The sequence below is a fragment of the Canis lupus genome, chromosome 7, assembly GCF_003254725.2.
Source record: "Canis lupus dingo isolate Sandy chromosome 7, ASM325472v2, whole genome shotgun sequence".
NCBI lineage: Eukaryota > Metazoa > Chordata > Mammalia > Carnivora > Canidae > Canis > Canis lupus.
The window spans coordinates 62,792,194-62,806,157 of record NC_064249.1 but is presented as its reverse complement, the minus strand read 5'-3'; the positions used below and the strand labels follow the sequence as shown (position 1 = coordinate 62,806,157).

Here is a 13,964-nt window from a genome sequence, read left to right as displayed (position 1 = left end):
AACCAAAATTAAAGGGGTAAATAAAACAAGAAGAATCCATGTATCCATGATACATGGTGGGGGGAGCAAAAGAGGGACAGCTATTCTTTACAATTAATGGAGAAGAATAGAATTAGAAAAATCACCATTTTGCAATCTCTAAAATAGTGATTTTAGGCAGGCATTGTCAAAGGATGCTAAAACCTTTGGGTGGGTGGATGGTGGGGAGTAGAATTTCAAACAGACTAAAAGTTTTCCCACAGGGTATCTACTAACTACAAAAGTGAAAATGGATTTTTATACAAACATCATATTTTAAAAAAGGCAAAATGGTCAGTATATATCCCTTTATGTGACGCAATGGGAAGGATAGAATATAACTTATGCAATATTCTTGCCATATGCTTAACCCAGATCTAAGCATGAAGAAATAAATCCAGGATATGGGTTAACCTACAATTGTCCTGGACTCTAAAAGTTTCAATATCTTAAAAACAAAACAAAATTAAGAAGGGAGGGTGACTATTCTAGATGAAAGGAAACAAAGGAGACATGACAACTAAATACAAAGGGTGACTTAATTGGATCCCAGATTTGTGAAGACTATAAAAAGTCACTTTGGGATAACTGGAGAAATTTGTATATAGATGACATTTTAAAATCGATGTTCGGAATTTCTAGTTTTTGTCTGGTATGTAAGGAGTGTGAAAGTCACCATTTCATTCTAACAACAAGGGAAAAGCTGAACAAACTGGAAAGTTAACAAATTTTCTTAGATCTGTAAATGAAGGGAGATCAAAGTGCTGCCCCAAAATTGGAAAGGCAGACAGGTGGATACAGAGAATCAGAATTTAGCAGAACAGGAAACCCATGAGTAGAAACCTCTGCCGAAACCAGGGCTGGGGTAGGAAAACCTGAACGATAATTGGCAAATTGCTGGAGGCTCAATGTGGACAAGTCTGAGAGTCAAAAACTCTGGGGAGCCCTTATACTTTTTTGAGTTTTACCTGTAGGAGTTCAACCAGGATCTCACAATGAATATCAGAGAAAAGTCTCCTCTTGCTTCTAGCAGGGGAAGGAAAAAAGTAACAATTTTGAAATATGTCAGAGCATTCTGTTTCTCTGCTTTTATTCTTCTTCTTCTTAAATGTCATTACTTTTTTTTAAATCTGAGTATAGCTAACACACAATGTTGTATTAGTTTCAGGTGTACAAAATAGTGATTTGACGAATTTATATGTTATTCTATGCTCACCACAAGTGTAGCTATCATCTGTCCACATACAGTGGGGTTACAATATTATTGACTATATTTCTTATGCTGTGCCTTTTATTCCTGTAACTTATTCATTCTGTTCTTCTTAATGAAGTTTACCCCAGAAGAAACTAGTTAACCAGAGACTAACCTGGTTGGGTTTTATCAGAGCCTAACTAGCTGGAGAAAGGGAAATATTCAATCCAGCCTGATCTATCCATTCTCTTTCACCTGGCAGGGTGGGGCGGATGGAGAAGACTACCCAGGAACACTTGTGAAGTTCACAGTCCAGAGACACAGGCTCACTAAAGGCCTGAGACCAAATCAAAGGATTATAGAATGCTTCCTTCCCACACCCCCACCACCATATTATTGAAGGTCTATTTATAGCAGTTCCTTTTACTCAGTACCTCATGTCTTGGCTAGCAGGAAAAAAAAGTTACAAGACATACTAAAAGGCAAAAATTGCAGGTGGAAGAGACAGAGCAAGAATCAGAAACAAGTAAATAGTGCAGGGATGTTGATATCAGACTGGAGATTTAAAACAACTCTGATTGATATGCTAAGGCCTCTAGTGGATAAAGTAGACAGCCTACAAGAACAGATGAGAAATGTAATCAGAGAGATAAGAATTCTATGAATCAAAAAGAAACGCTAGAGATCAAAACCACTGTAACAGAAATGAAGAATACATTTGATGGGCTCATTAGTAGACTGGGCACAGTTGAGAAAAGAATCTCGGAGGTAGAGGATATCTCAATAAAATTCTCAAAAACTGAAAAGCAAAGAGAACAAAGACAGAAAAGCCAGGACAGACTATCCGGAAACTGGGGGAAGGCAGCAAGAAGTATAACATATGCACAATGGGAATATCAGAAGGAGAAGAAAGAGAGGAAGAAATAGAAGACATATCTGATGCAAGATGGCTGAGAATTCCCCCAATTTCAAGTCAGACACCAGACCACAGATCCAGGAAGCTTAGAAAACACCAGGCAGGATAAATACCAAAAAATTACACCTATGCATATAATTTTCAAACTACAGAAAATCATTGATAAAGAAAAAAAACCTGGAAGAAGGCAGAAGAAATACTTTATCCATAAGGAGCAAAGACAAGAATCACATCCAACTTCTCAGAAATGAGGCAAACAAAAAGAGAATGGAATAACATATTTAAAGTGTTGAAAAAAAAAAAAGACTCCACTAACCTAAAACCAATCTATGTTTCTTGGATGTGATAATGGTATTATAATTAAATAGAGGAACACCCAATTCTTAGGAGACAGATGCTGAACTAGTTAGGGATGCAACATAATGATGTCTGCAGCTTTCCTTTTAAATATATATAGGGATATTTTCAAATAGTAAATTTGAAAACTATGACTATTATGTTAATAATAATTATAATAGAAAATTACCAATATAATAAGAACAAAGGAGAAATTAAATTATAAGAATGGCATTCTCTGATCTAGGGATCATAAAGAGCATTTCCATCTCTCCAAAATCTGAAGCTCTGCCTATCCTAAGAGGGAAATAGTTTATTGATCAAGATAGTGTAGACTGTAATGTTAGGTGAATTTAGTAGAAATAGTTTAGACCCAGGATTCCATTCCTACATTTTTACCCCCAATGAAATGGACATTCTATTCACACAAAAATATGCATGCAAATGTTTATAGCTTGATTTATAATCATCCAATCCAACTACATTCCAAAAGTCTTCCAACAGATGAATGGATAAACTCTCTGAGTAACATTCTTACAATGTAATACTACTCGTCAATACAAATGATGAACTTTTATATATGTAACAAGATGGGTAAATTGAAAAATCATTATACAAAGTAAAATAAGTCAGACTCAAAAGGTTACATGCTGTATGATTCCATAGTATAATATTCTTCAAAAGACAAAACTATAAGACAGAGAACAGATTAATGGTTACCAGCAGTCAACTACAAAGAGATGGTATAAGGGAGATTTTTGGGGTGATGGAACCATTCTGTATCCTGATTGTGGTAGTGGTTGTATAACTCTCTCATGTGTTAAAATTCTTAGAACTATATCCTAAAAAAGATCAAATTTACTATATATTAACTTAAAAAAGGAATAACAATTTTGTAAACACTTGAATTCTAAAATTTGGTATAAAATTCAAAGACAAAAAAGTTAACCTAATACAACTATATTTAAGTAACATTAAAATATAACATCACCATCTTTGAAAATTCATCAAGCTATACACTTTGATTTGTGTACTTTTCTGATTAGGAGTTATACTTCAATGAAAAGTTTAAAAATATAAAATATATAGTCTGAATTTTTTTTTTTTTTTTTTTTTGTAAAACGTACAGTTTGCTCTAGCAGATGTGGTATTTTACAGGTGAAAATAATGTTTTGGTTGATTGAGTAATGTGTTAGAAATAGCCTCTGCAGGTCCAGACTTTTGACATGATTTCAAACAACTGTAATCCTCTTTTTGTTAATTCAAGATCTCCTTCACTTCAGGACAGAGTAAAGGGACAAAACTACCACCTAACTAAATTTATGGCATGAAGGAATAGACAATTGAATACTCTGGTCTTCTCAGCTGTTTATTACTCAAACTATCACATGACATCTATGTGTCTGCTGATACTGCTGATAGACCTAACTACCACTTCCCCTCACCCTTTGAAAAGTTACATTATTATTGTGGGTAAATTGAACTGAGAGTACTGATCTGGCCAAGTAATTGAATCTCAATGAAATGCCTGGCAATCTGCAGATTCTAAAGTTGAATAATAATACAATATGTCTTGCATTTATGTCATGTTTTGTTTTTGGGGTAGAATGAAGAAAAGAGATTTATTGAGCGTTTAGTAAATGTCAGGCACTGGTTTGGTGTCTTATATTTGTTAATTTATTCAATTATCACAATTACCAATTTAGCTCAGGGTGTGTATCCTCTTTTTATAAATGTGGGAAATGACTATAGACTTTTCCAATTGAAAATGAATGTATAACTAGCACTCAACTTGAGAGTCTCAGAACCAGAATTAGCAAGACAGTCATCCATCTACCCTCACCACTGGTAACAGGGGTGCTTCCCGGCCCAAAAGTGGTCTCTGCTATGAAGACAGTTTCACATGAAGTTTAGGTGCCACTTATAGAGTTGACAATATCTTCTGCTGTATGATTGGGTCCACAGAGCTCCTGAAATACGTGTTTGTCTGAGGAATGTACAAGATTTTTCTCCTAGGAAGTGATTACATCAGTGGTTGCCTGAGGACATTAGTATCAGTATCATACTATCTCAGCCTTAGGAACACCAAGCTCCATAAAAATCCTATTGCTTCAGATACTCAGCCTAAATTCCACAAAGTGATGGAAATTTGTCCTCAAGTGACAACCTCCTTACCACAGGACTTATGAACCCGCATACTTGGATTTCTTCCATGGACCAATTCCAGCTGTCCCACCTTTTGATGATTTATTTCAGATACCTTCCAGGCTTTAGCTAGGAACTCTACCATGAAAAGACAGCAGGAATTCTAGGGAGTTGTCATGGCAACCTCTAGATATCATCTTCAGAATGCCCCATGGCTGTTGAGTCCAGATTTATCACAATTATGTTTATATATGGAAGGCAAGCTCTTGCATAGGCAACCAGACCCCAGTAAATGGATCTAATTTGTAATTATATGGATCACTCTAATGCTGCTGGCAGCAAGATTTGAGGAACTGCTGTTGAATGTGGGCTTATTGGGGGCTACTTGTCATGTTTACATGGGCCCATACCTCAAAAACCAATGGGGAGAGAATAGCTATCCAACCTGTGCGTTTTGTCAAAGAAAAACTTCGGGGTTAAGTTTTATGAAGGTGTTGATGAGAAATTTGTATTGGCTACCCTCTCCTCCCTAAAGTGAAGAGAGTAGCCTGAGTATTTCAGAGATTCTCATTTTTATTTCCTCTTTGTCTCATAATCTGAAAACAATGGCAGCACAGAGCCCAGTTACGTAGTATCTGCTTCCAAGCAGGATGGCACTGGATCTGCCCAGCGTCTTGTGCAGTGGGTGTGTGGGTGTTTGTCTAGCATTGTCATTGCAATTTTTATTGCATCTCATGATGTGCACAGATGTGCTTGGTAAGCATCCCAAGAGGGAAAGAGATTCTGCTCAATATCCCTGTTCCCAAATGACACTACCTTATAGAATCACTTTCTGGGCTACCTCCTTTGGGATGCTGTAACCATTTAAAGTCTCTGGATTTTGGTGTTTTAACAAGGGTTTAATTACTAAGGTAAGTGTATGCACCTGCTAAGGCATTCCTAATTATTTGATAATGGTGCAATCTTTCTCAATACAGCCAGTTTTGTGGTGTAAGCTACACTAATGAAGCACACTGAGAGAACACATTCCCCCAATGTTGGGAAAGCTTATTTAAATTAAATAAATTTGCAAAGGACTGAATTTTTACCAGTGGCCTCAACAATTATGCAGCGGTGTTTCATGCTGGAAGCTGGTATACTCAATGTCTGAATGAGGCACTTCCCTTTACTTTTGTTCTTCCTACTGTCCTTAAATGAAATAGTGTCACTTAAAATTTTATCTTTTTCACATTGCTTCACTACCCTTCCTTGTTCCACCCTATCTTTTTTTTTTCTCTTAAAGAAAAACTAGCTTATCTCTCTTGTTGTTCACTTGGCAACCACTGATAGAAGCACGGTTTTGACAATGCTGAAAGTTTTTTTCTTCTTTTCCACCTGATTCTTACCATTGCCACATGTGGTCTGTAGTGGTTTAGTAATAAGATCTTTGCTATAACATCTGCAAATTAGCACCTTGCATTGCAACATCTCTGGAAACTTGCTGATGGTTTGCAATTGTACTAAGTCAGAGTTGACACCATATCCAAGTGTTTCAAACTTTGTTGCTTTGGACTAAAAAAAGAAGATTCCAATGGGCAGGTGGTTTCCACATCACTGTTAGGAGCTACATTAGCAAAACATAGCATCTCATTTCTCAAGCACACACATTCATTTTAGTACACAAAATTACTTTGGGAAGAAATATGCACTTTTCTAAAGGGATTCCATCATTATTCTCTGTCCCTAGTCATTTGCTTTTTTTGTCCAAAATATTTTGGTGAATGGGGCCAGTTACCAGTTTTCAGAAGGCCATCATTAACACAGTTTTCCATGTAAGAATAAAAGAACGCCCTTAACCATTTAATTTTCTAGAATTTTTATGTAAACCGAATTGATTTTTTATAATTTCCCAATAAAACAAGAGCATTCCTTTAAATACACCAATGACCTCCTACTGAGGTTTTAAATTGCTTATAAACGACAGCCAAGACAAATGAGTGATGGGTACGAACACATACAAATGAAAAACTGTTGCAAATAAGGGTCAAAGGATTAATAGAATGTTCAGGACCCGATTTGGAGGGCCCTTAAGGACAGCTTTCAATTGTGCAGGGGTTCAGATGCCTCACGTGCCGCCATAGTTACGTGGAGATTATAACCACACAGGTCTAGATTATGCTGTCCTTGTTTTATCACACCATCAAACAGGGCTAGAGAATGTAGCAACTGGGGACCCCTAAGAACAAGCAGAGGCATGATGGGAGGGGCCTGGGTAGTAGCAGAGAGCATAACTTGCAGTGCCAGGCAAATCAAAAGGCGGAGGGGGCCTCCCAGCTGATTCCTCAGTGTCCTAGAGATTTCTGTTATTAATGTGGCTTGGGGCATGTACTGCTGATAATTACTGCTAGCTGGAATAATTAATAAGAATAATTGCTTGGCATGGAAAGGGAAAGGGAAGCTCTGGGAGGAGGAAGAAGCAGGCTAGAGGAGCAAGAGACTCCCCAAGCGCATTTATATAGACAGGAAGTTCAGCAGCAAGCATCCTGAGAATCAAGGAGTTGTCTGGATGCCAAGGGCAAAAGTTAAGAGATAGCAAGTAAGGCCAAGTTTGATTGTCTTACCTTGGGATGCAATGGATAAGAAGCCTGTCATGGCTTCAGTGAGAGGTGATTCCCTTCGGAAATAATAGGTGGAGATTGTGTTAAAACAAAAACAAAAACAAAAACAAAAAACAGTGAGAAGGGAATTAAGAAGTGACCTAAAATGAGCAGACAAGTCTGTGTATCTGGTATAAACCCAATAATGACAGCAGGAGAGCAGCAAAAAAGAAGAAAAGTAAGAAATGGTACCCCAGTGAGAGCTTGGGAGAGTTTCTCCCAGCTTGAAGGAAGAAAAACATCCATTAGAAACCAAGCATTGGTGTTGACAGTGTATAAAAATACCACGATTTTAACGTAATAGGGTGAATTTTCTCAACACGATGTAGAGTTGCCAACACAGTTCTTGATGTTGTAGCTTTCTATATATTACACTTAAATATTCTCCCAAAGGCAGGGCAAGCATATGCTTGGTGCAACTTGAAGAGGTGAGGAAACTGAATGTGAAAACTTAGTTGTAAGCAACATATGGAATCTGGCAGCCAGAGCTCTGATAATGACGAACAAGCCCAAGTGCTGGGTGTTTCCCGTGACCCTCCATAGGAGACAGGGCACCTTGTGCAGTGTTGTGTTATGAGATAAGAAGTGTTGCGTTATGAGCATAAAGGCAAGAGGTGACGATTTGTGATTCCCTTTTCCTATAGAAACCATACAGGAAGAGCGACTAAAGACAAAAAAGATGGATTTACCCAATTATCCCCTACCCAACATTTGATGTTACGTATTGCGTTTTAATGGATAATGACCTTAATCCTCTATGTCACATAAATGGATTACAATTGCAAGGCCGAAGAAGGAATGCTACTAAACAGCCAATAGTAAGTGTGTGGTTCTGGGGTCTTTCCAAGGTCATACTGCTGGCTCAAAGTGGGGGTGATACTCTCCTCACAGCCTCTAGCAGCTTGTGGTAGTAGTCCCTGCCACGTAAGGGAGCTGCATGCTCAAGGACAGCTGTTGCTCATCTTGGGTTGAGTAGTTCTGTGTCTTCACAGCATTTAGGGAGCTCTAAAGGGCATAATCCTAAAGGACCAATCAGTTTAAAGGATGGAGCAGGAGGATGATAAGAGAACCAGGTGTAAACTAGGCTCCCAGTTCTAGGCAAGGAGACAAGGCCGGTAGTGCCACCATGTAATAGGATGGCTGAAAGGTTCTAGGGGAAGGCCTCAGCCCAATTGCTATGTGTTGAGGAAGTTTTGCCCACCCTAATTGCATGTGGCACTTCTTGGAAAACAAGAAGCTGACCTAGACCTTGGAGTTGCCCCCAGATCTCCAATCAATGCACTAAAGAATGTAGAGACTAGACACGAGATGGGGTTTCTGGTATTTATTAATGACTATGAAACAGAGTTAACACAATCCGGAGTAAACCCTGAGCATGTCTTGGAACCTGAGGAAATGCTGCTGGTTAAAAATGCAGTCTGCATTTGTTTTTCTCACAGCTATGAAAAATTGTAGTTGAAAAAGTGTAATTACTGGCACAAACAGTTGAATTGGAAGCTGTGGACCCATTCAGGCTAGAGAGTAGGGTGATGGTGATCCCAAACTCAAGATTTTAGTTTATGCTAAAGAATTGAGAGAAAACTCTGTTAGTAAGGTGCAGCAGGAAGTTTGAGGGCTTTGAAGTCAAATATATATGGAAATAAGTCTTGGCTGTGCGGCTCACCACAGAGTGACCTTGAACAAAATACATCACTTCCATCGAGTGTGGACAATATATCTACCTGGTAGGATTGGTGTCAGAATTAAAGTAAACTATGTAAGCATCTAGCACCTTGCCTGGCATATAACAGGTACTCAGGATATATCAGCTCCCATTTCCTTTACCATTCCTAGATGTTCAGAGCCTTGCTCCCCAGTTTTCCTATCAACCCTCTTCTTAATCTTCCACAAGTGAATCAATAACAACCATAATTATAAGAGTTTTAAGGAGGAGCCTCCCTGACCCTCTTGCCTTTCAAGGTTTGAGCATCTAGCCACTCCTCTTTCCTGGTTATGATCTCAGCAATCCTTGCTCATGTTCCACCAGGGGAGTACCCTGGTCTATCCAATAAAGATTTCCTGAGTGCCTCCTGAGGGTCAGGAAGTAGGCCCGCTTCCAGCATGACCAATGCCTTCATCTTCTCCAGACACCAAGACCAGAGCTGTTACAGGGAGAAATTCAGTGAGGTGATCCTTGGCTGCATGCTTCTAAAGGGAGGCCTGCCCAGTGCTACAGAGGGATGGTGACCTACAGAGATGGTGCTGGGAGCAGAAGATCACCAGTGGTTTGGAAAAAAAGATCTTTTCCCTAAAGTGTGTTTATTCTGTGTCTGGCATTGTTTTAAGTGCTTTCCGAGTACTCACTCATTTAATCCTCATAACAGCTCTTAGAGACGGAGATAATCATCACTCTACTTTAGAGAGGATGAAACTGAAAGATAAGGGTGCTAGGGACGTTGTCTAGATCACGAAGCTAATTAGCGGCCTAGTAGTCTAGTTTCAGAGTCTTCTCTCTTAACCCCTATAACATGCAATCATGCCATCATGCACCCCTACCCACTTCCATCTGAATGTACAAAGCAAGGCAAGTGTATCTTCCCTACCTCCACAGTCAGACTTCTCTTTCTTTTTTAAGGGTGCTCTTCATGCTTGTTTTCATCTAATTTAATCCCCATTAAAATATTAACTTGAGACCAGAGGGTGCTATATACTATTTTGCTGGAAACTGGAGCTGGAAAAAACATGTTACCTTTGTTAAGGTTGTGGGCCAAGTAGATGTCTTTTCTGATTTCTCAGTAGAGAGGCCCAAAAAGGCAGTAATAAGTTTCTGAGTCATCAAGAGACCAGATGCAGCCAAAAGAGAAACTGTCAATTTTCAAAGAGGGTCTTTTTCTTTAGACCAATCCTGGGACTGAAGTGGTGTCAAACAATGCTGTGGCAGTAGAGAGGGGAATGTGAGTTTCCCAGATTCTTTAGGATACATTCCACCCATGAATGGAATCGCAGGGCAATCTGAAGTCCCAAGGGAACCAGTTCCCAAATATAAGTTTTAACTTGTTTACCTTAAATTGGGAGCCTATTACAATCGTGCCCTTGGGATTATGCCACTGGCATTCAATCTAGCCTCATCTTTTAGGGATTGGGGCATGTCTCTTCCCAGCTTTGCTTAAGCCTGCATTATTTCCCAAATGCTTCAAAACTGAGCCAAATTAACCTTGTCCCCGAGGAACAAACAAAACCCTGGCAGGGAAAGGCAACTTTCAGTTCTCTTCTCCCCATGGTCCCTCAGGGAAAAAGCCACATCAGAGAGGACCAGTTCTTTAGCCTTCTTCTCTCCCCACCCTGATGTCTGGCTCAGACCAAATAGATTTTACTCTCTCTCCTTAGCTGTTGGTCCTTTCCTTCCTTATTCTGTTTGCTGACCTTGAGATCACTATCCCCCTTCAGCAGGAAGGCTCAACTTTACAGAAGCAGAAAGAGAATAGTGATGTTTTAAATTTAGGCACTCGAGGGCCTGTTTTATCCATTGTATTATCTGTAGTGTTTTGCAAATGATGTTCAGTGAATTAATGGAATCAGAAGGCAGGACACACTCTAAGGAATAGGGAAATAAACATTTCTATAGACCCAACTATAGAGATATTGAATGGCTTAGTTACGTAAAAATATGTTCTTATGACCATATCTTGTGTTCCTGACATAAGTGAGGTGGGTCTCCACCAGTACATGTGAAATTTTTTCTTAGAGACATAGGAAACCAGCAGCCATCTACCACAGAAAAAGACATGGCAAAATGTGGTGAGAAATAGTCTGGACATTATTTTGTTCATGGCTCCCTATCATGGAGCTAAGAATAAGTCTCTCCCCCCTTGGGATCTCAGTTTCCTTTTATTTAAAATAGAATGTTTGGGCTAGATGACCTCTAATAATGTATCAGTTAGGATGCTCTATGGTACAAGTGCCAAATGAATCAAGGAGAAGTGACTTCAGTGAAGAATGAGAAGTCCAGAGGCAAGACGGTTCCAGAGCTGGTTGGTTCAACTGTAACTTTGAGGGTGAAGGCCCCCTCTCTTTCTCCTTTGCCATCTTCCTTACATTTATATATTTTCCTTGTAGGCTTGTTCCCCCTTGTAGCCGAATATGACTATCACCGGTTTTATACGCAGGTGGCAGCATTCGGAGGGAAAAATAGGAACTACTCTGTCTTGTATCCTTTCTCAAGAATCGACCTTCCTTCATGTCTAATCAGAGAGATTCCATCACAATCACTTGGTATAAATCCACAAGGACTCAGATCACTCTCCACTCACTGCCTTGCACTGGTGAAGGGCAGACCAGCTCCAAGGAGCTGAATTACACAGAGGTCTGGCAGCAAGGAAACGTACAGGATGTCTGTTGGCTGAGAGGTCACTGGCATCTACCACAAATAGCATGTGATGCAAAGTGAATAAGAAAGATGACAAGCAAAGTTTGATAGAAGTAAAGAAAGGCGGTAGACAACAGAAAGGCCAAGCCCCCCCATGAGGAATCCTTGAAAGGTAGGACTGTCACATGTCATAAATGTTCATCTGAAGCAGGCCTAGTTCTGAGGCACCTAGCCCCATTTTTAACTACCCAGGCAGCAGGCTTCTTCCGGTTGTAGGTAGAAGAAGCCTTATGCTAATTTGTCACTAACTGGCCTCACCCACACTCTCCTCTACCTTGAAGAAGTCAGTTCATCCCCCTCACCCCACATTCTGAGTGTGATGTTGTGTTGCTAGGACACGGTGGCACCCTGGGAATGTATATAAAATCAGAGACCAAACTTATTCTAGGGAATCAGAGAGAACTTTCTTGAGGAAGTAACTTCTAAGCTGAGACCAGAAAATGAACAGAGGAGTATTCTGAGGAGGTGAAGAGGGAGGTGTGGGTGATTATGTGGTTGGGACGAGAGTCTTGAGCTTGGAGAACGCTCATGAAGAGTGGAGGGAGAGAAAGAATCACTCATGCAATTACAATCTTCTTGGTGATTTCTCAGCTCATGCTATGCAAGATCTCTTTGGGATAGAGGAGGCATTAATGGGCTTAATTATTCATTCATTCATTCATTCATTCATTCATTCATTCATTCATTTATCCATTCATTCAACTTATAGCCAACCTCCTAGGTGAAGGGAATATAATTCTAAGGTAGACTTGGTCTCTATCCTCAGACAGCTTATTATCAACTGGGGATGCGGAGATATAAATAAGTGTGTTCATGAAACCATATAGGAGCTCTGCTGGAAGATACTGGTAAGGATTTAAGTAACGGTGGTGGAGAGAGGAATGTTACAAGAGTAGAGAAGGAATAACCCTTGCGTGTTGGAAAATGGATGTGTTTTTACTAAGTGGAAAAGAAATCCTCATGTCCATCTTTGATGTTTTCCTTCCCCACCCTTTCTGCCTTAGAAATCTGATGATTATATGATGTAGTGTTCTTCTGCCATAAACATTCTTCCATGTTTTAGCCAGGGTGATGTCACCATGAGACTATGTCTGGTGTAAATGGGATACAATCCCAAGGCAAATCAGAAATGAAATGAGATCTCTTTAAGAAGAAGGAATTAGCCTCAACATAATAAAATAGTTACAACTTAGTGGGAGATATGTAAAATGGTTTACATCACTGAACTGTCCCAGATGGTAAACATAAGGCAGGACTGCATCTTAAAATGGATGTATGGTGGCGGATATGGTTACAAACGTACAGTATGGGCCCGATGCATATGTGTGAAAGAAACTTTTCAAAGTCTAACTTTTTCTGGTCTCCAGGACGATGAATGCTCGTGATAATTGGCAACACGAACACACCCACAATTTCCAGTATATTAAGGATAACAGAGCATCTAAAACCAGTGACATGCTAAAAGAAAATGTGGTCAACTGGAAAAGAAGGAAAAGAAACCCCAAAACAAATCATGTTACAAAACAGGCAAAAGAAAAGTAAAGAGCAGTGGACTCGACACCATGCATCAGACTGCACAAATAATAAGATGCCTGTAAAAATGTCCCTTCCAGAAGGGAGGCCAGCCGAGGGCCTCTGGCCTGCCCTCTCAGCGTGGCAGGGCCGGGTCCCCGGGGGGAAAAGGAGCGCATACAGTGGTGTGGGAAATGAAATCGAAGACGCCAGGGACACTGATTTGGTTAGCCCAGTCACTCCACTGTGAACTTCGGGTCACACGCAGTTAAGGGCGGAAGGGGAAGGCAGGAAGTATTCTAATGAGAATTCAATTAATTCAAGGAATCTCAGAAACCAGGTGTAAACTCTGCCGGATATTAAAAGATCCCTGAGAGGAGACAGGGTTTCGGAGCGCGTCAGATCAATTTGTGAGGCGCTGGCAAATTGGCAGCTGCCCGGCTGCAGCCCCGGCCCCCCCCCAACAGGTCCCAGTAATTGCATCTTGGGGCTCGGGGCAAGTGTGACTTGCAGCCCCTCCCGAGGCTAATGAAGCCAGGGCCCCGCAGTGCCCAACCCGGGCTACTGGCTACCCTGGGGAGCTCAGGATCGGCAGGCCCCAGAGGCTGGATGAGGTGCGGGCGGCCTCTCTGGAAGCAGCCGGGCCAGGGCCCAGCAGGAGGACCCGCCTTCCTGTGGGTGTCGGCGGCGGGAAAATGCTGCAGGGCCTTCTGAGGCCTGCGCTGGAAGCAGCGGGAGCCTAATACCGACGGGGGCAGGGGGTGAAAACACAGCTGAAGAACAATGTCCTGCCCAAGAGAAGTG

General features: G+C 40.6%; 2 long non-coding RNA genes across 5 annotated transcripts in view; one reads left to right on the top strand and one right to left on the bottom strand.

The window, feature by feature from the left end:
• Window positions 1-4,941, bottom strand: part of LOC112647944 (uncharacterized) — an 86,777-nt gene extending 81,836 nt beyond the window's left edge. Inside the window, exons 1-2 of one of the 4 annotated variants that reach the window (XR_007412103.1) lie at window positions 4,638-4,941; window positions 987-1,044 (exon numbers count right to left, since the gene is read on the bottom strand). This is a non-coding gene — a long non-coding RNA (uncharacterized LOC112647944). The remainder of the gene's footprint in view (window positions 1-986; window positions 1,045-4,637) is intronic. The other 3 variants (XR_007412102.1, XR_004817516.2, XR_007412101.1) reach the window with 3 other exon arrangements.
• Window positions 4,824-13,710, top strand: LOC118355304 (uncharacterized). Its single transcript, XR_004817520.2, has 4 exons — window positions 4,824-5,518; window positions 7,888-8,061; window positions 11,389-11,760; window positions 13,016-13,710. It is a non-coding gene; the product is annotated as an uncharacterized LOC118355304 (long non-coding RNA).
• Window positions 13,711-13,964: the final 254 nt, after the last annotated feature.